Consider the following 22,026-nt stretch of genomic DNA (forward strand, 5'->3'; position numbering starts at 1 on the left):
CACCACCCGCTCCTCCAGACTATCTGCTCAGCTGCAGTTTGGGAAACGGAGCAATGTCTGCAATGTACGGAATCCGATCCACCCAGCCCTCATCGACTGGCTCAGACAGCTGCAGCTGTGGGTGAGGCCCCTGGGAAGATTTACTTAAGTATGAAGCTAGACGTGGGTTTGTCTTTCATTTAACGTACTTAGAGGGAGCAGGCAGTGGAGATTGCAGAAGAAAGGCTGGCCCAGTGCTCTGTGGTTGGGCGAGGTGGGCCATTGCCTGGGAGGCAGGGGGCCTGGCTGCAGACACTATGGGGTGGCCTGCAGCTCTGAAACAGCTTTTTGGCAGGAGGTTGGGGGGGTGGGGTGTTGAGGAAGAGAGGCAGCCTGCTGTGGTGGGCTGTGGTCTGGCAGTTGTGGCCTCACCTCTGACAGGCTGGGCCATCTCACCAGGCCATTTCCCCTTTCTGACCTCAGCTTCTTTGTCAGTGAAAAATGAGATGCTTGTTCTAAATCTGTCTACTGGGATTTTTTTTATTGTGGTAAAATACAATTAAAATTTACCATTACTGACATTTAATACATTCACAATGTTGTACAATCATTACCACTATTTTTTCCAGGACATTTCATCATCCCCCAAAGAAACCCTATATCCATTAAGTAGTCACCCACCATTAACCCCTTCCCCTGGCCCGTGGCAACCACTAGTTGGCTTTCTGTCTTGGTGGATTTGCCTATTCTGGATGTTTTATATAAATGGAATCACACAATATGTGGCCTTTTGTGTCTGACTTCTTCCACTTAGTGTGCTGTGCTTGAGGTTCATCCATGCTGTAGCACGTCTCAGTACTTCATTTCTTTTTCTGGCTGAATAATATTCTATTGCAGGAATATACTGCATTTGTTTATCCATTCATCGGTTGATGGACATTTGGGTTGTTTCCGTCTTTTGACCATTGTGAATAGTGCTACTATGAACATTACAAGTTTTTGTTTGAACACCTGTTTTCCATTCTTTTGCATATACACCCAGGGGTAGAATGGCCGGATCATGTGGTAACTCTGTGTTTAACTGATGAGGAACTGCCAAACTGCTCACCACAGTGTCTGCAAGATTTTATGTTCCCACCAGCAATGAGAGGGGCTTCCAATTTCTCCCCATCTTTGCCAACATGGAAATTTTTTTAACCATGGAAGGCATTTAGTAATCAAACCTCTTCTTCTAATGAAAGCTTTCTTGGAAACCCACTATAATAAAACAGATTTAAAAAAAAAACTGCTAGGGTAGAGGTGACAGCACTTCTGAGGAGCCTTCTAGGGCTCCAAGAATACAATTTAGAAATCACTTGCTCCAGAGGGGTTTGTTGGAGCCTTCCCTGCTTGGAATCTGAAGGCCCCATTTTCCTCCATCTGCCCTCCAAGGCCAGTCTGGTCTCTGGTGCTATATAGTATAGTTTGAAGAGGGTTCTTCCCATCCCTATTCTACGCCTGAGGTTACAGTGCTCCTCAAGACGCGGCATGACATTGACATGAAGAATCACCTGGTTCTTATTAAAATAAAGATTCCAGGGCCCCGCCCCGGACTTATAGAATGGGAATCTTCTTAGGAGGAACCTTGAAATTTGCATTTTTTACATACTTCCCAGATGGTTTTGATGTTCTGAAATCTGAGGACCACTAAACTGGAAAGGACTGAGAGGTGAGAGGTGGGAGAGTAAACAACAGAGGCTGACAGAGGCCAAGGTGCCACCACCATGGCTCTTTGAGGGGGAGGGAGGAGTTGGATTTTACTTTGGGATCCAGGTGCCAACTGGGGCTACCTCAAGGTCATCTTGGCATCACTCCCCGTCCACAGGACTGTGAAGACTAGTCCCCAAGGACAAGGACCCTCTTATGCCCCTCAGGAACTGTGTGCAGTGTTTAGGCATTTCCAAATGCTGTTATTTTTTTTAATGATGCTTATTATGGTTACTTTTTTCAAACTGGAAAATTTCAAAAATAGCAAATCAGTCATAAAGCAATGACTGTTTATGTGAGCTTAAGTGGCATTAGGCAATGCCTCCTTTGTGCTGAGAATCAACATTATTTGCTTCGGGAATCTTGCCCAGATTTCTGTTAACTCATTCACACACAGTTTCTTCTCCCAGCCTGTGACTCAATGAATTTTTTTCCCAGCTGGGGCAGGGAAAAAGAAAAATTAGCATACACAGACCCAGACTCGTGGGCTGAACTCCTCAAGGCCCATGGAAGTTCCCCTCCTCCACCCAACCCCGAGCAGGAACCCCTCCTGCTGGGACTCATCCAGGAATGAGTAACTCCCCCTTGTTTTGGTTATCCACTGCTGGGTAACAAATCTTGCCAAAACTTAGTGACTTAAAGCCACCACCATTTTATTAGCTCTCAGCTCTTTTTGGATTGACTGTGCTTAACTGAGCAATTCTGCTCCATGTAATGTCATTTGGGCTGCAGCCAGCGAGGGGCTTAGCTGGCCTGAAAAGGCCAACTTTCATTCTCATGGCTCATTCACATGGCTGGTAACTGATGCTGGCTCTCAGCTGGGAGCGCGCCTAGGCCTGTTAACTTAAATGTCTACACACAGCCTTTTCATGTGGCTTGGGCTTTCTACCATATAGCAGCTGGGATTTGAGCAAGAGTATCCTAGGAGCAAGTGTTCTAAGATGGAGGAAGTGATTCAAAGCACTGATTTGGGATTCAGTCCTAACTCTAAGGCCTTGGACAAGTTACTTAATCTGCTAGAACCTCAGCTTCCCCATCCACCAAGTGAAAATAGTGCCTTCTGCATGAGTTTTATATGAAGATTAAATGAGATAACATATGTAAAGCCTTCACACAGTGCTTCGTAAACAGGAGTGGGTTGTGATCAGGGACACAGTGACACCTAATCCTGGGATTACGCTTGACAGTACATGCTGGATCTCTCTACTTTTTCTCCCAGGCTCACACAAATTCCTGAGTTGCCATCCACACTTGAAGACAAGGGGGTGGTTACTCTCTTTAATGGGACCCTGTGGGACTAGGTGCAGAAATCAGAAACTATGACATTATTCCTTGGAATTTATCCTTAAGGAAAAGAAATTCTTACAATCATTCAAAGATATTTGTAGAAAAATGTTTCTTGCAACGGTGCAAATAACATGTTATCTACAGCATGTTATCAACCTAAATATGTAACAATAGGGGATGGGATGGGATTCATCCATATTCTACTAGCAATTAGTTGCTTTTCAGGGTATCCAGCATCTAATCATCATTCCTCTTAGGGAGAAATTCTAAGGTAGAGGGGAAGCACCCCTGCTTTCCACTACAGATGCAGGAGGAAGGCAGATATCCCCACTCCCTGCTCCTTGGCAGGCAAGGTACAGGCATGTGAGCTGAGTGTGGTTGAGTGAGACACTCCTGCCTATGGCTTTGCCCACAAAGACACAGGTGACTTTCAAGATTGCTGTGTTGGTAGCAGAACCTAGATTTCAGAGACATAGACTTAAGTGTCTAGTGGAGCAGAGCAACCTCAGTGACCTAGACTGTTCACATTGGAACTGTGATGTGAGAGAGAAATAAACTATATTCATTAAACCACTCTAGGTTGGGGTCTCTTTATTACAACAGTTTACCCTAATTGTGGTGGTTTTAGAATGTGGACACAAATTCCTTGACAACCCTCCCCTTGAGAAGTGGAGTCTATGTCCCCTCCCTTCCTATCTGAGCAGACTGATGACCACTTTGATCAATGCAATATAGCGCAAATGACACTTTATGGCTTCCAAGGATAGGTCATAAAAGGCCACGCAGCTTCCTCCCCGTTTGCTGGAATACCAGCTTCTGGAAAACTGAGCCACTTTGTTAGAAGTCAGACAGTCCAGAGGCTGCCACCCTGTTAAGGTGCCCAAGCTGCGTGGAGAGACCAGGTATAGGCACTCTGGTCAACAGAGTGCCAGCCCAGCCCAGGGCCCCAAACGTGTGAATGAAGAAGCTTCCAGATGATTCTATCTCCCTACCCACACCCCAGCCTTTCATGTCACTCCAAGTTAGAGTTTTCCAACTGAGGTCCCAGACATTGTGGCATTATCCCTGCTGTGTCCTGTCAGAATTTCTGACCCACAGAACTTATCAGCATAATAAAATGGTGGTTGCTTTATATACCATCTTTGGTGAATTGTTACACTGCAATAGCTAGTGGAACACTAAACAAACATATGATAGATTCTGTGGGCTACCCAATACGTTCCAAAAAATTCCTTTTTTGCCGATTAAGTTAACCAGAATTTGTTTCTGTTGTTGCAATCAAGAATCTTGGTATATATATATATATATATATACACACACCAAATATATATATATTTATATATATATAAAATGAAACACTATGCAACCCTTAAACTAATGATGTAGTTGCATATTAATTGTCACGGAAAGATGTTCAACCTATAATTTTAAGTGAAAACAGCAGGTTCCAAAACAGTGTGTACAGAATGGTTTCATTTTTGTCAAACAAAATTATTGCTTTTGCATAAAATAAATTCTGGGATGCTATATACTAAAATTAAGTGGTGATTGTCTCTAGGTATTGACATAATAGCTTCTTTCTTATGTCTGTGTTTTCTAATTTTTCTAAAATGAACATCAGTTTCGTATGTAACTTTTAAAAATTAAAAAATATTTTTAAAAAATAAAAGCCAGAGTTATGGATCCAGGAATTTGAGAGTTCCTGGAATACCCCTCCACCTCTGGAAATTTTGTATATTTCCCAATGACACCTGGGCTAGCCTGTGACTGCATTGGCAACAGACTATATCATAAGATGTTCAAGGACTTCTGAATCTCAGGCCTCAGGACAACCAGCAGATTCTGTTTCCTTCCTCTTGCATTGCCTGCTCGTGGGACATCCCCTCTCAGAACCCAGCCCATTCCACATGGAGAGGCCACATGGAGGAGAACCGAGACTGTCCTGCTGACAGCCTCATCAGGGCTCCAAGCTGCCAGCCACTACCAACTGGCGAGTAAGTCATTTTGGATTTCAGCCCTGTTGAGCCCCAGATGACTATGGCTTCAACCAACATCATGTGGAACAAAAGAACCACCAGGCTGAGAGTCTGGTTAGCCCACAGGTATCAGAGATCCTAAAGTGGTTGTTGTTTTAAACCTGAGTTTTGGGGTAATGTGGCAGGCAGCCTCCAACATGGTCCCCGTGATCCCACCTCCTGACAGTCACACCCCTGTATAGGCCTTATGCAATTGGTACCAGGGCTGCTCTGCGCGGCCAGTAGAATACAGCCTGGTATGGTACCTCCAGGATTAGGCTATAAAGGACCTTGTCTGGGTCCCTCTGTCAGATCACTCCTCCTGTCCTTTCCCTGGAGAGGCCCCCACGGGGTGAGCAACTCATCCCAGGGTTGCCCAGGACTTCCTGGTTTTAACACTGAAAGTCTTACATCCTGAGAACCCCCTCAGTTCTGGACAGACCGGGATGGTTAGTCACCCTAGGCCCACGTGGTGAGGAACACGCATCTGGACAACAGTGAGCAGGAGATGAGACCTCCTACCGACAGCCACGTGAGCAAGCTATCTTGTAAGCAAATCCTCCAGCCCTGGCGAGCCTCCGGCTGACTAAGTCGCAGCTGGTACTCGACAGCATCCTCACAAGAGCCTCTGACTAGAACTGCTCACCTAAGCTGATCCTGGAAGCCTGACCCTCAGAAACTGTGTGAGAAAATAACTATTCGTCATTTTAAGATACTAAATTTGGGGTAAGTTGTTAAACAAGTGTAGACACCTCATACAGGTGGTTGGTTACGCCCAGTGGATAACAGAAACAGTGGACATAAATGGATCATGTTCTCCACCCTGTTTAAACAGCTGTGATGATCTTACTGTTTGGGGATTTCTTTTCCTTTCCTGAAAATCAACCTGAGGGAATTTTGCTGCTAGAGTTCCTAGACAGTAGTGCCAGGCAGGGCCTCCGGCTGCTGCTAGGTGAGCTCATTCCAACTCTAATTGTTTTCCAAGCTTTAACCATAAATCCCTTGGGCTCCCTCGGGTCCTCTCACCTCTCCATTTCCAAATGCTCTCTGCGGAGCCCTGATATCCCTGAAGGCCTGAGGTGCTTGCCTAGGCTTCTCTGCCAGCAAAGATCCCTAATGTCTGTCAACATGGGTGTCTGCATGCAGAGAACATACACGGGGTGCATGGCCTACAGGACATGCAGCTGTGGGGGTCTGGGCGGGCCCCCATGACCTCAAAATCCCAACCAGGCACCAATGTATCTGAGATCTCACCATTCCAGTGTGATTCATTCACTTGGGAGGAATAATTTTGTCAGTACTTTCTTCTGAATGAGCTTATTAAAGACATTCTTCTTTAAAGACATGCAGGGTAGCATGAGGTTAGTAGGAATTTATTCCAAGGAGAGCACAGGAAGCAGTTGGGGCCTGGAAAAGCTGACCTTGGTTCCACCTCATCGTGCCATGTTAGACTGATGTGTCTGCAGAGTCAGGCTGCAGGCCGGGCACCTGCAGCGCCCCCAGCGTGCTCAGGGCAGGCTGCTCTATACACCCAGAGACCCAAAGTAGATTAAGATACAAGTAGCATGTACTGAGTACGTTTGTTTCCTAGGGATGCCATAACAAAGTACCATACACTAGGTAGCTTAAAATAACAGAAATCTATTCTCACAGAATTAGGGGGTCAGCAGGGTTGGGTCCTTCTGAGGGTTGTGAGAGAGAGTCTGTTCCAAGCCTCCCTCCTAGCTTCTGCCGTTTTGCTGGCAATCTTTGCCATTCCTTAGCTTGTTGATGCGTCACTCCAATCTCTTCATCTTCACATGGCATTCTCCTTGTGTGCATGTCTGTCTCTGTGTCCACATGTCCCACCCTAATGACTTCATCTTAACTTGATCATATGCAAAGACCCCATTTCCAGATAATGTCACCTTCATAGGCACTGGAGGTTAGAACTTTGACATCTTTGGGGGGAATACAATTCACTCCATAACACTGAGCATTTAGTAAAAACAGTTAATATCCCTGAAATACCAGGCACTGCCATGAGAGTCACTTTAGATACATTATTCCTAATCTTCACAAAGATTTCCCCATTTTATAGCTGTAGAAACAGAGGAAAGTTCACAGAGCTAGAAAGTATTGGCTCTGGAATCAGATAGCCTGGCTCTACCACTTACCTGTGAAGCCTTGGACAAGTTATTTTACTTTTCTGTGCCTCAGTTTCCTCACTTGTAAAATGAGGATAATACTAATAATCACACTTCCATCCATGCTGGGCTGTTGCAAGGATTTTTAAGGATAATGCACAGAGCCTGCACACAGTCATTACTGAACTCGTGGTAGCTGCTACTGTAAGCTGTGGAGTCAAGATTTAAGTCCACATCTCCTTAGCTCCAATTCCCTCAGTCTTTCCTCTCCGATCCAGCATAATGAGGTGTCAGGCACCTCCGCATCCATGATCTCACTGAATCTTCACGATACCCCTGTGAGGCGAATATTTCTGGCTGTATCTTGTGGATGTGCGAACTCAGGCACAGAGAGGTGAGGTGACTTGCCCACAGTCATCCAGCAAACAAAACATTCTAAGGTGGCTCTACTGATGCTTCTTCCACTCTGTCCCCTGTCACCTCAGCACATGGAGGTCCACAGACCCAATAGGGTGGAGCATTTTCCTTCACCATGGTTGACTAATAAGCTCCATGTCTAAGGTAGTCAGACCAGATTATGAGTTCGGTCAGTAGCCCACCCGAGACTACAGCAGCCAGAGCGTTCTGTGTCCATGAGTGTTGGCTCCTGAAGCGTTCAGGAAGCTCAGGCCAGAAGATCTACTGTTAATTCTTGAGGAAGTCCTTCAGAAGGAAGACCTCTCTCATTCTCTCTCTCTCTCTCTCTCTCTCTCTGTCACACACACACACACACACACACACACACAGCTTATAAGAGGCCTCACCCATGGGACAAGCAACTAACCACTGAAGGAGGATAGGCTACATAAGATTTTTCAGTTAGGAATCCTGAAAAGTAAGAATCAACTCCTAGGTCCAATCCAACGTTCTCTGGCAAATCAGTGCTAGGGAGGATTCCAAAAGGCAAAAATAAAAACAACCCCCTCCAAATGCAAACACTTCAGAGATGGACACTCTCGGGTTTCTCTGTCAGGATGGAAAGAGGGCTGGAGCAGCAGAGGGCTCTGGCTGGACCTTTCTCTGATCTTCTCTCTACCACCTCTGCCCCACCTTCAAATGCCTGAGGAGAGAAGACATTTCACATGGCCACTCCCGGGCTTCACCTGGCCCTTAGGCAAGTTTTGTTTAGCCTGCACACATTTTTAAGTAGTTGTTAACATTTTAAAGCAAGAAATTTTACATGAGATGAATCTGGATTTTTTTCTTCTTTTAAAAAGTCAAAGATTCTAGCCAGGTGGCTCTGTATTCCTGAGTGGTAAGTGTGAGACGTGGGTGCCTCCAAGTTCATTATTTTTATACCAAGACCACTTTTCATCTGTGTCTGGTCCCTGAAAGAATTGGAGTTTTTCACTCCAGGCCAACTGAGACCTCACCTCTACCTGTCCAATGAAACAGATCTCACCTCACCCCGACATTCAAAATTCTTTTACAGCGTGGCTTATTCAGACTTACCACCCACGACTATACTTCATTCAAAATTTATCTCTCCTTCACCCCCAACAGGTCTCTTATTTCCACATCAATGGCTTTTCTAGTGCTTTTTTATTTCCTCCAAGATGCCTTCCATCCCAACTTGGCCTTGGAACTCTTCCACATCTTTTATGATCCACATGAAGGCCTTTTCAGAATCTCCCAGATAGATGTCCGCTTTCTTTCCTTTGATGCTCCAAAGCAACTTGGTATTTTTTGAAACACTTGCTGTGGATTTTCACAACTTCACATATTTGCATATTATAATTCCCCTTCCTGGAATTCACTTCCCTCTTCCTCTGCCTGTTGAAGTTCTAATTCTTCTGCACTCACTCATAAGTCACTCCCTTTGGCTTCCTTCTTCATTTACCTGAGCAGAATGAGCTGGTTTCTCTTCCATGAGATGCTAAGCTGCTTGATTTCAAGCAAATAAATTATCTGTCTCTCTTGCCTCATATATAAAATGGCAATGATAATGATAAAACCTACAGCAAAGAGTTGCAGTGAATATTAATTAGTTGCAACACAGCTAAACTATCAATAAAGATAGACTAGTGTTTTTCTCTCTGTACTGGCACTAGAGACCATGGGTATGTCTCTAGTGGGCACGTGTCTTCCCTAGCAGCTTGTGGGCTTCAGAGTGAGGACTGTGTCTTACTCATCTTTCTAATGCTTAATAAACATGTATGGGATGAACAAACCAACTCATCATTACGTGTATATTGGTTTCATGACATCTACTTGAGGGTTACCTCCCTTGAGGTTGTCAACTGGGTCTTTCTTTTTGATGTAATCTCCGTATCCCTCAGAGCCTGGCGCAGTGACTTTAGCAGGCCCTTAATATGTAAATATTTAGTGAATTATTGAATGAAACTCCTAGTCCAGCATTCAAAGACCAGTGAGAAGCAAGAATCTGTGCTGAGTAACTGCTATGTGCCAGGCCCTATAAACATATCATTCCTTTGTCTTGTTTTTGTTTTTGTTCATTCACATATCATTTCCCTTAAAGAAACGTGTCTCATTTTATCCTCACCAACATGCATTAGGGTTACCATATTGTTTTACAAAGGAGGGAACAGAGACTTAGAAAGGTTAAGTAAACTTGTGAGATTTCAGAATCCCATTTCTCTTTCTAATACCCCTATTCCTAGCCAGAATTTTCAGTCAACATCCAGTAAATAGAACAAAATTTCTCAACCTGTCTGTGTTCTAACCTGGAGCGATGGTTGCTATAAATACGGCCCTTCCCTGCCCCTCACTTCCAGCCCATCACTCTGCTGTTAAGGACTTTTTTCTCCTTGTCTTTCCCTTTCTCCCATTTTCCAAGAGAATGGAAAGTCTTCCTTGAGAAGGGGCTTGGAAGAAGACAGCTATAATTAACACTCTCAGGGCCCAGGGCAAAATAACATTCAAGGCTCCTTGTTAAAAAATTATTAAGAATATCCCTGAATGCGGTGGTTCACAGCTATAATCCCAACACTTTGGGAGGCCAAGGCAGGAAGATCACTTGAGGCCAGGAGTTTACAACCAGCCTGGGCAATACAGTGAGACCCCATCTCTATAACAAAATTTTTAAAAAGTAGTCAGGCGTGGTGGCATGCACCTGTAATCCCAGCTACTTGGAAGGCTGAGGCAGGAGGATCCTTTGAGCCCAAGAATTCAAGGGTTGCAGTGAGCTATGATCGCACCACTGCACTTCTGCCTGTACAACATAGCGAGACTCTGTCTCTACAAAAAAAAAAGAGAAAGGGCTGGGCATGGTAGCTTATGCCTGTAGTCCCAACTACTTGGGAGGCTGAGGCAGGAGGATCGCTTAAACCCAGGAGTTTGAGGTTGCTGTGAGCTAGGCTGATCCCACGGCACTCTAGCCCAGGCAACAGAGTGAAACTCTGTCTTAAAAAAAAATAAGTAAATAAAAAATAGGAAGAAAGCTCAGGTTAGACTACTGAAATGATGAGAGACCACATGGAGATAGAGGAAACTGGCCATCCCTCAGCTCTTCCTGACACCCCAGTTAAGTCATCAGGAAACCCATCTTGGTCATTCTCACCCTAGCCAGGCTCCCACCTGAATGCGGTCACATGAATGACCCCAGCCAACACCACATGGAGCAGAAGAACCACCCAGCTGAGGCCCATGCCATCTCCTCCTCCCACACAACACTTGGCACGTGGCTGGGTAGGCCAGACCACACTGGCTGAGCAGGCCCAACAGTGGTGCTCACCTTGACTGCGTTAGAATCACCTGGACAGCTTTTCAACATCCCCATGGTGGTCCCACCCCCAGAGGTTTGGATTCCTTGCTCAGGGAGAGGCAGGGCCACTGGGATGGGTGAAGGGCAGTGGGGATGGGCAATAGCTCATTATGGAAAGAAGGAAGTGACTCTGCAGCCAGAACAGGCCTAGGTTCAAATCCTGCCCCTGCCTCTTACTAGATGTACATCCCTTCTGACCTTCCTCTTCTATAAAATGGGTGACTATTATCTCCCTCTCCAGGGAGCTAAGGGGAGTCAGCTGCAGTAGAACAAAGTGATTTAAAGACCTTGGAGGCAGAGACAGTGGGGTTAAACTCCTGGCCCTAGTACTATGAGAAATAAGAGTATGTTATGAACAACTGTATCAAAAGATTCTGCAGCTTAAATGAAATAGATCAATTACTTGAAAAATATAAACTATCAAAACTCACTTAAGAAGGAATAGGCAACCTGAGTAGTCCTATATGTGGTAAATTGAATTTGTAGTTTAAAATTCCAGGCCCTGATGGCGTCTCTGGTGAATTTAACCAAAACCATGGGACAGTCCAGGCTATATACATTTACTTAAAATCTCAGAAGATGGAGATGATAAAACTTACCCCTGCCTTAGCTACAAGGTACTGGACTGGACTCCTGGCCTGCTGTGCCTCTGACTAGTGAGTGACTTTGGGTAAAGCCCTTCACCTCTAGGTACTGCAGGATTTTTAGCAGGAAAACGTTAAGATTCTAAGAATGCTCTGCTGTGCATAACGCACCGGAGAAAAAATATACCTGCTTGATGCTTGGAGGGGAGGGAGACAGACCCCTGGACAACAGGACTCTGCTTGGGGCCCTTTCACAAGAGGACACCTCCCTCAGGGCCCACGTAGGCAAGAGAAAGATTTGACCAATGGTTTGACCTTGTAGTCAATGATAAGAAATTTTCAGAAAGAGAAAGTATGCTTCTAAACACTTTATATATATTACCTTTTTCAATGACCCGAAATGCAGGCAAAATTATTGTCCCATTTCAGAGATAAGAAAACTTCAGCTCATAAAATTTAAGTGCCTGCCTGGCATAAGGTCTCCAGAACTGTCTGACTCCAAGGCACTGGCACCCACCATGGTAACAGTACAGAAGCATTGCTTATTTCTGTTTCCTAAAGTGCAAGGGGGGCCGGGCGCGGTAGCTCACACCTGTAATTCTAGCACTCTGGGAGGCCGAGGTGGGTGGATCGTTTGAGCTCAGGAGTTCGAGACTAGCCTGAGCAAGAGCAAGACCCCGTCTCTACTAAAAATAGAAAGAAATTATATGGATAACTCACAACTCAAAATATATATAGAAAAAATTGGCTGGGCAAGGGGGCACATGCCTATATAGTCCCAATGACTCAGGAGGTTGAGGCAGGAGGATCCCTTGAGCCCAGGAGTTTGAGGTTGCTGTGAGCTAGGCTGACCCATGGCACTCTAAGCCTGGGCAACAGAGTGAGACTCTGTCTCAAAAATAAATAAACAAATAAAGTCCAAGGGGCATAACTCTATTCTCTCCCATTGGCCCTGCTTGCTTCTCTCTCTACCAATATCTGCATGCCTGAGCACCTAGACCTGCTCAGCCTGGAGACACTCCAACCCAAACAAAAGCCAATGGCCAGGCATCTTCTCCAGAGAAACCCTTTGATGATTTAACTTTAGAACAAATGTTAATATTACCACCTTTCAGACAGTTCCTGAGGCATATTAAAAATTGCTATAAATTCTGCAACATTCCTTTCATGAATATGTGGGGTCTACGCCCCCTGTTCTTCAATCTGGGCAGGCTCTGTGATTGCTTCAATGATAGAACACAGCAGAAGTGATTCTGTGCCAGTTTCCAGGCCCAGATCATAGAGTTTGGCAGCTTCCTCCTCCTGCCCTTTGGACACTTGCTCTGGAAGTCCTGAGCCACCACAGGAGAATCCATTTACCCTGAGAGCGTCACACTACAGAGGCCACAGGGAGGCCCTTCTGTCAGTGGCTCCAGCTGAGCCGGGCCTTCCAGCCATCTCCACCAAGGCACCAGACCTGTGATTGAGGAAGGCATCTTGACCCTCCACACCAGCCCATTCACCAGATAAATACACCTGAGTGACCCCAGTTAATGCCACATGGAGCAGAAGAATGGTAGAGTTAAGACTTGCCCAAATTCCTGCATCCAGATTGTAAGATACAACAAAATGATTGTTGTTTAAAGCCACTAAGTTTGGGGCCGATTGGTTACATAGCAATAGATAACTGAAACAGTTGGGAAAAAAATCTTTAATCTCATTTATTATTTTCTTCAAATCTTTTTACAAGGTAATGAAAAAAAATACACACATACACAGCTCAGAGAAGCGGAAGGGAACTAACATTTATTGAGCACCTAATTTGATTTCTGCCTGGTGCTTTTACAAGAAGTAACTAATACTCAAGACAAGCCAACTTGTATTTTATCTACATTTTTAAAAAGAAGAAAACCAAAGCCTAGAGAAGTTAAGGAACTTGCAGCTGATCACATAGCTCGAGAGTAGGGGAAATGGAAATTAAACCCCTAGTCTGGCCTATCCAGCTAGAAAATCCATGTCCTTGTTGCCGTCCCGCATCCCCACACCACCTCTCTCGCCTCTGCTCGTAGTCTGCGCTCTACCTAGCATGACATCATATGTGGTTTTTCACGTTGCTACAAGGCCTTCAAAACTCTCCTTTTAAATGGTCACATACTATTCCAGCTATAGTTTACATACCATTCCCCTATTTTGAGTATTTGCATTCCTTCGGAACCTTTTTGCAATTAAAAGGAATTCTGAAAGGAACAAGCCATATCACGCAGATGCTAGAGGGAGAGGTGGGCCATTCTTGGGCTTCTTTGGTATTACCATCAATCTCATCTGCGAAGCTCCTCCTCCAGCTCTGCCCCACTCATCTGCGCCTTCTCCACCCAGACTGCCCTAATGAACCTGGTTGCCCAGTCACCTGAGGGGAGTGTCCTGGCCTTGCTGTGTCCCGAGGAAGGTGGAGCAGCAGAGAAGGTGGAGAATAACAATTCCCTTGGAATTTACATGCCATTCAGGCCAGATGAGTTAATCACCCTTGAATGATTTAGCGCAGACCTCATCTGTCTTAAACAGCTTGGACAGCCGGAAAAATTAAGATCCTCTCAGGATGCTCGTTGGCTTTGAAAAGATTATAAATCCTCTTATCTCAGAAAGGCCAGGTGAAGGATTTGTAAATCCTATTAACAATTTTAGCCTTTATCCTGAGGGCAATGGGTAGCCATTGAATGGTTTTAAACAGAGGATGATGGCCTGATCAGATTTTTTTTGATCTAGAAAGAACACTCTGGGTGGAGGGCAGTTGTAGGATTTAATGATTAAGGGACTGGAGGGTGGGAAAGGGAGGACTCCACGGTGCCCCTAGGATTCTGCACTAGGAGGATGAGGAGCAGGAAGGGGAGGGAATGACAGGGGAGTAGCTCCCTTTCGGACCAGGTGAGTTAGCATACCTGAGGGTAGGGCCCAGGGCAGGCTGGGATTTGAGGCAATCAAGCAGGCTGACTTCCAGATGCTTGTCCCCCCAGGCTTTTGCTGGCTGACTACTTGGTCACATGGACCCAGGCCCAGGAGGGACGGCACCACCAGCCAGGCTAGCCCAGGGAATTGAGCATTCTGAGAGGCCACCGCTGGCCCAGCAGCAGAACTGGGAACACTGGGGAAGCCCTTGAGGCCGTGAAGATTGCTGAACCCATGAGACTGTTAATCTCCTTCTTCCTGGTAGGGAGTTCTAGACTGCCCCTTCTTCAGGGGCTGTTTGGGTTGGAGGTTATCAAATCCCTGGAGCTTTTCAATTTGATGTTTCTTACTAATTTTATACTTCAAAGAAAGTATCACACCAGGTGTAGCCTCAGGAAAAGAAATCCCCTGGTCCCTCCCCTCCCAAAGATCTACAGGCAGCAGGAGACTGGTGCCAAGGTGACTCAGGACAGCACAGGCTGGACTGATGCTTTAAAAGCGGTATAAGACCCAACAAACGGGGGGAGGCAGAGTTCATCCAAACAATGGGCAACCGGGAAGGTGCAGAAGGTGATGAGTTTTCTGAGCCCTAAAGAAAGTTTGACTTCCACAGGTGGAGAGGAGAGGGCAAGACATTCTCAGAAGAAAGAACAGTTGTGCAAAGATCAAAAGATGGGAAAATATAGGACATTCTGAGCCAAGGGAGCTTTGCAGGGGCACAATACTTTCAAGATGTAAAGAGACACAATTGGTCCTATTGCTCAGATTCACAAGATAGTGACACTCTTGGGACGACCTAGCCTTGTCACTGAACACAACCATCATCATCAGTGGCTGAGACAGAAACATTCTGTTGACTTCATGCCTGGAAATGCTAGGAAACTCAGTCCCTAATTGCCTCGTTCCCAAAAAGCAACTTTCCAGATCCTTAAGATGTACATTTTTTGTACTACCCTCATCTCTCCCTGCAACTTACTTCCTTACCTATATTTTTCCATTTACCTTCTGTCCATCTAAGCTTTTAGAGGAGGAGGTATGTACAAACAGCCCTACAAAACACTAAACTCATCATATTATATTTCAGAAGAAATCTAGTGTCCACCCAATCTTCAAAGAGGCCAAATGTGCCCTGTGAGTCTCAAAGGTGAGACTCGGATATGAACAGAGCAGGCAGGGTCCAGCACAGGACCTGATAGGAAAGTCCAATTCTTAAATGAAAGGCAGGAAGGAGCAAGCCTGTGCACGGGACCCTGGGGATGGGGTTGAGAGTGAATTGACCTGAAAGCACAGGACCTCCTCAGGGACCTCAGGAGGTTAAAGTCTACCTGCATGCGTAGCTTCAACTGAGGCTGGTCAGGCAAGATCAGATGCCAGGTAATTTTTATCCAAATAGCATCTCAAGGGTTAAGAGGGGAGATTTTCAGACTTCACATTTTTCACAGCTAGGAAATGAGGCTCCCTTCTCTGTAGGACATCCTGGGGAAAGTGAAGGGCCTGGGGACTTGGGAATTGGGTTGGGCTGATAACCACGTTCCAGCACTTGCAGACTTGCTGCAGTATGGCAGGGTACGGCGGAGGTAGGTGGGATCTGAGCTGCTTTGCCATGGAAGTTAGGGGAGAGGGAAGAGGCACAACACCATTGAGAACCTTTCGTTGACTTTGTTATTTTACTGAGAACCTCTAAGTCGAGTTATTATTCTTCATTGAATAATGAAGTTTGGAAGCAGGTTCAATACATAACAGATAATTGTAAACTACTGACTTATATACATTCAGAAAACCAGCTTTAACTATTGGCACCAGGAAAAAATACATTCACAATTGTTTACAAACACATGACATGCATCGTGTTCCTCTAGGGCCTCTTGGGCCAGACGCCCGTCAGGACCAGATTCTCCAGCAACAAGAGTGAAAGCCCAGACAGCCAAACAAAAATTTCCAATTTCTATCCTTTCGCAGTCTTCAGGCTGGGCTTCCCATCGCATGGAAAGACTTGTCTGAGGCCAGGGAGGGGTTGGGGGCCAGAACCCAGAATCACCCCATCTAGGATTAAATCTGCTAAGGAGGTTGGGCCATCAAAATGCTTTCTTCCTCTGTGAAATCATTCCACAGAAGGACAATCAATGATTACCTGAGGCTCCCTTTGCTCCTCCCTCAAACACTTGACTGGGGCATAGGCCAGTAAGTCAAGTTCTATTTGGGCTCAAAGGGAGAGTGACGCCCCAACTCCCAAAAAGACTGAGGGAGAAAGCAGGTAGTAGTGAGGTACTTAGGAATGAGCCACAGTGTCACTAAGCAGACAGGGTAATGTATAGTGGCTGTTTTGAGGTCATGAATGGGTTAGTATGAGGAGTATAAACTATATATAAACAGAGCATTTGAAACAAGAGCCCAAAATACCAGGCTATTTCATATTTAGTAACTGCAAATGCAAAGTGAAACTTTAATTTGTTTTTTTGTTTGTTTGTTTGTTTTTTGAGACAGGGTCTCTGTCACCTGGGCCAGAGGGCAGTGGCATCATCATGGCTCACTGCAGCCTCAAACTCCTAGGCTCAAGTGATCCTCCTGCCTCAGCCTCCAGAGTAGCTGGGACTACAGGTGTGCGCCATCATGCCTGCCTAATTTTTCTATTTTTTTGTAGAGACGGGGGTCTTGCTCTTGCTCAGGGTGGTCTTGAACTCCTGACCTCAAGTGATCCTCCTGCCTTGGCCTCCCAGAGTGCTAGGATTACAGGCATGAGCCACCACACCCAGACGTTTTTGTTCTTTTCTGATTGCCAACCAATGTTCACTGATGGTCTACTATGGGGCAGTTACTCACTCAAAAAGCACTGAGGATGCTGTGGTGAATGGATGGTGGGGTCAAAGAGGACAGGTGAAAGGATAGTCACCAAAGTCCCCGTGTACCATAAATCAGGATGCCTGTCAGCATAAGCATCATCACCACTTTCATCATGGCTAACACTCATCCTAACATTGTATGTTTCCTATTTGCTGGGCACTGAGCTGAGTGCCTTAAATTCATCCCCTTGTTTAATCCTCACAACTCCACAAGGCAGGTGTGCTTATCATTCCCACCTTACAGATGAAAAAAGTCCGAGACGCAGAGAAGTTACTACTTGCTAGGAGGAGGCAGAACTGTGACTTGATCCCAGGTCTGACTCCAGAAAGTATGTACTTGACCATAGGGTAAAGAGCAGAATCCCTGAGAGAGTAGAGCACATGCCTTCAACTAGGCACAGGGGAGATCCCCTAGCACTCTCTACACTCTCACCCCCTCCCCGCTTTATTCAGCCCAAGGAGGATGACAATAGCATTGCCCTACTGGCCTGGTAACCCGGACTGGGGAGTCTCCGAGTCAGAAGCAGAAAATGCCAGACAATTTCACATTCAGTCGTTAGGTCATGAAGTAGGATCAGGAACAGAGTTGAAGTCAGGGACAGGATAATCGTGCCTTGCCAACATAATTATATCCCTTGTACCGTGTGATCAAAATGATTGAGTCAGAAGGTCTTGCTTTGTGCCAGAGTCACTTGACTGGCTCCCAGAGTGGCCACCCAGGGTAGCTTTTCCTTGGTAAATTTGCCACAGAGCTTAAGCTGGTTCACAGCCAAATCAGTGTCCTGGGGGCTTATCTGCCTGGAGAGTCCTGGCTCCCAGCAATCCAACTCATAGGAGGCCAAAGTATATAACCACATGCCAATGTATTCGATAGCAGTTGGTGTTAGCCCTTCAGTAACCGAAATGTTCCTCCCCCAACTGGAGCAGCCTTTTCCCAACATCAGCGATCCCAGGGAGCCAAATTCGTCATCAGCAGGCTGGTTGGTGAGTGTATCCTGAGAGTTAGGAGAGGCTGACCTTCTGAGGGCTATTTCACCCAAGTCAGGGTGAATCATCTCCACCCCACAGCAGATCACATCTGTGTGAGCACCAATTTCATGCTGCTCTTTCCTGGATAGAGATGAGCAGTAAGTGCCAACTTCTGGCTTTTGGCTTTATCCTAGTTCTTTTTCCTTCCTCTTGCTATTCTCCAGCCTCATCCCTCATCCTTCAGTTCACACATTCTCCATACAATAAAGTTGATGAGGTTGCTGATCATTCAGTTGTCCTCACATCCCAGCCCTCCCCCTCAACTCACACACATCAGGGAAGTCACCGTGATGGATGGGTAGGTTGTTCTCGAGCTCTTCGTTCATTTACAAAACTTTTTTGTTTATCTTCAAATATATTAGGTTGAACCTTATATGAGATCATTGTTTTGTCAAAAACAGTGAAAGAGCAGCAGCTTCATGTGGTTTAATTAACAGCAAACCAGACCCTTTGGGTGTAGATTTGAGTGTGACTCCCTTTCCCAAGCCTTGGTGGTGGGTATGTGTGGGTGGGTGTGTCTATGTCAGGGGGCGGGGAGGGGGAGGCATGCGTAGCAGTCCTCTCCCTCTTTATGGAAGGAAATAAGCTCTCCTGGTAGTCACTGGTATCTGGGTCCTCATTCCTCTTACTGTCCACGCCTCCTCCAACTAGGGCCTTAATGCCAGGGATAAGCTAAGGAGGGACTTGAGGTTGAGGGAGAAGGTTGAATTCTTTTATTTCTTTACATTTTATATTTTTATTAGGTCCCACCAAGATATGAACTCGGATTGCTGCATTCAAAGTCCAGAGTGTTAGCCATTACACAATGGGGCCAAAAAGGTTGAATTCTTTGTTTTATGTGGCAGAGTTAGCATGTGTGCAGAAGCCAACAAAGAAACACTTTTTGATAGTCAATGGTTTGTGCGTTCTTCTGTTAATGTGGAAAATTGGGGATTCATAGAGACATTTTCCATTTCACATACATCAGTCAAATGCTGTGTGATATAGGCTGTAACGCTCAACACCATTCCTGCCTTCAAGAGTTTTCAATATGCTGTCATTGCAGGTATACTCAGACATCTGCTTCTAATTGCCAGCTGCTGTACAGTAAGCTCTGGGAGGGTAGGGCCTGTACCTGACTTACTTTCCTTAACTCCTAACACAGACAGGATCCTGCATACAGTAGGTGCTCATTAAGTAAATGTTTTACATAAATGAGTGAGTGAATGAATGAAAGTAGTTAAATAATAAACCAAACATATGAATGCCAGGAAGGCTTCGAATATCATACCAAAGAACAAACCTGGGCCTCTGAAGACCAGGAAATCAAGCTGCCTGTAGAGAATCAGAAGAGACCTTCCCCAGAGGAGGTGACCTGTAAGTAGTTGCTCCTCAGCTGAAAAAGGGTGGAACAGCTCAGGCAGTGGTACAGTCTGCCTCACAGATGTTAGAGAGGAAGCCACAAATGAAAAGGATTTTAGCCACCCATTTCCTGGCCAGCTCTTTGGCCAGCATGAGCTGCATTCCTTTGAGCTGAGCATGAGTGGAATTTCCAGCCTAGGTAGCAGAATGGAACTTGGAACAAATAGCTCAGCAGAAAAGAACTGAGAAACAATGGGGCCGGGTCCAGCTGCCCTTTGCCAGCTCTTGAGCTCATGGAATATAGGAGCTCAGCAGGCCTTGTCGAGGGAGATAAATGATGTCCTTTGGATTGTAGGACTGTACCATTTCAGAGGACCCAGACAGAAATTCCCATGTTCAAACAGCATTTTAGGAACTTTGGATGTGCTGAAATACCTGGAAATAGTCCTCATCACTATTCAACTTTCCATCTGGCAAGGACAAGTGAAGATATGGTTTGCTTTAAGGACGGGGAAGATCCACAAACAATGGAAGGTAGAGGGGAAGACACCTTCATCAAGAGAGCTGGAGGATGCTTCAGAGATGGGGGCCTGGTGATGGTGAGGGAGGTGGTGATGGCAGGATTCAGTGCACTGTGCAACCAATCTGAAGAAGGGTGGCAGGGGAAAGGAGTAACTAGTAGGAATAGATGCTGTCAGTTTCAGGCAGGGGATTCAAAGAGAAAGGGACCAGCTTCACATAGGAGAGAATAACCACATACAATGACATAGACACAAAGACACTGGTCTCTGTACTAGCCTGACCTGAATTTCTTACACATGATCAAGTTCTGGGTGCATGCCATCAATCACACTGAAAAATGTAGTGGGAAGTTCTGCAGTGTCAGCCCTCAAATGCTGTTCCTTCTCTGCATTTTCCTAAGTCATTAATCCCTTGAAGACAATGATGTATTGATGCATTTCAGTTATTTGTATCTAGATCTTCTCTTCTAGATTATAAGGGAATTGAAGGCAGGAATCACAAATTGCTTAACTTTGAATAAGGCACATTGCCTTAAATATAGCTAAATAAGTGCTTCATAGATAAGGAAAGGCAGAAAGAGGGGGGAGAAAGATAGGGTGGGAGGGAAGAAGAAAGAAGGAAAGAAAGAAAAGAAAGAAAGAAAAGAAAGAAAGAAAAATTTGATTAGAGATGTTGAGGGGTGGTGCTGGTGGTGCTGGGCTGGTGCTTAGCCTACATCACAGGAAGATATGTGGTGTCACAGAAGGAAGTTACCTAGGACCCCCCGGGGTGGTTGGGGGCAGTTTATCTTTAGGGAATAATATATGTCGTTGGACAAGCCTAGGTCCTTTACTTCTTGGACATATTCACAACTTAGTTCTTTAATAGTATTTGGTGGGTAGGAAATGACAATCTTTCACAGGGAAATTGTAAAGGAAAAGACAAAGAAGTCACTCCATTTACTGGCTGGGTTCAATCTACCCCACAAGACTACCAACATATATCTCAGTCATTTCCTCAGTGTTGTGATAGCTCTCTCCTCTGCCTTTAGAAGGAGGAAATGGAAAGTTAAAAATCTTACATTAGACCACCTTTTGCATACCCAAGAATTCATTTCATTCTCAAGGCCCCAAAAGTACTTAAATAGTAAAGCCAGGTTTAGCAAGGGCATTTTGGTCTCCACCCCTGTGATACGCCTTTCCCCTCCTTTATCAAGGATAGGAACTAAGGATAAACTGTAGTCCTCATCTAGACTCAAGTCAGGGTAGGGGGCACTCTTTAAATATGTTTAAAAAATCATTTATCTCGCATCCAATGTGTGCTGAGCACTGTGCTGGGCCGCGGCTAACAGGTACTCTCTCCCCCCCATATTCGCAAGAGCTAGTATGCCCACTTTACAGATGAGGGGCTAGAAGGTCATATTTATTTAACTTAACCTTGGTAGACGTATCTAGTAGAGGGCGGAGTCCTACCTTCCTACTGGCTTATTAAAGATCTTTTAGTAAAGGGGACCTAAACTTCAAGCTCACTGCTCCTCTCACTTTCATAATAATCATCCCGTAAAGATGAAAAGTAATGGCTGCCAGACCACAAACGGTGGAAGAGCAAAGGGGGAGGGATAATCTTTAACATAGCTGGTTTAACACAGTGCCTTTCCGTTTCAAGAAAGTTCAAAAGAGTAAGAGGCCACAGATAGCTCCGGGCGAGCAGTCACAAGCGTACCGTACGCATGCGCCCAGACAGGACCCACCCGCCCCTCCGGCCGGACCGCTTTGGCCAAGTCACCAACCGGCCCTCTAAATGCCCGCCCTCAAGGCTAAACCCTCGGCCAATCGGGAACCGGAGTCTTCAGGCACGTCACTTATTTGCATATACCCTCCTCTCCCCGCCCCC

This window comes from Lemur catta, chromosome 1, assembly GCF_020740605.2.
Source record: "Lemur catta isolate mLemCat1 chromosome 1, mLemCat1.pri, whole genome shotgun sequence".
NCBI lineage: Eukaryota > Metazoa > Chordata > Mammalia > Primates > Lemuridae > Lemur > Lemur catta.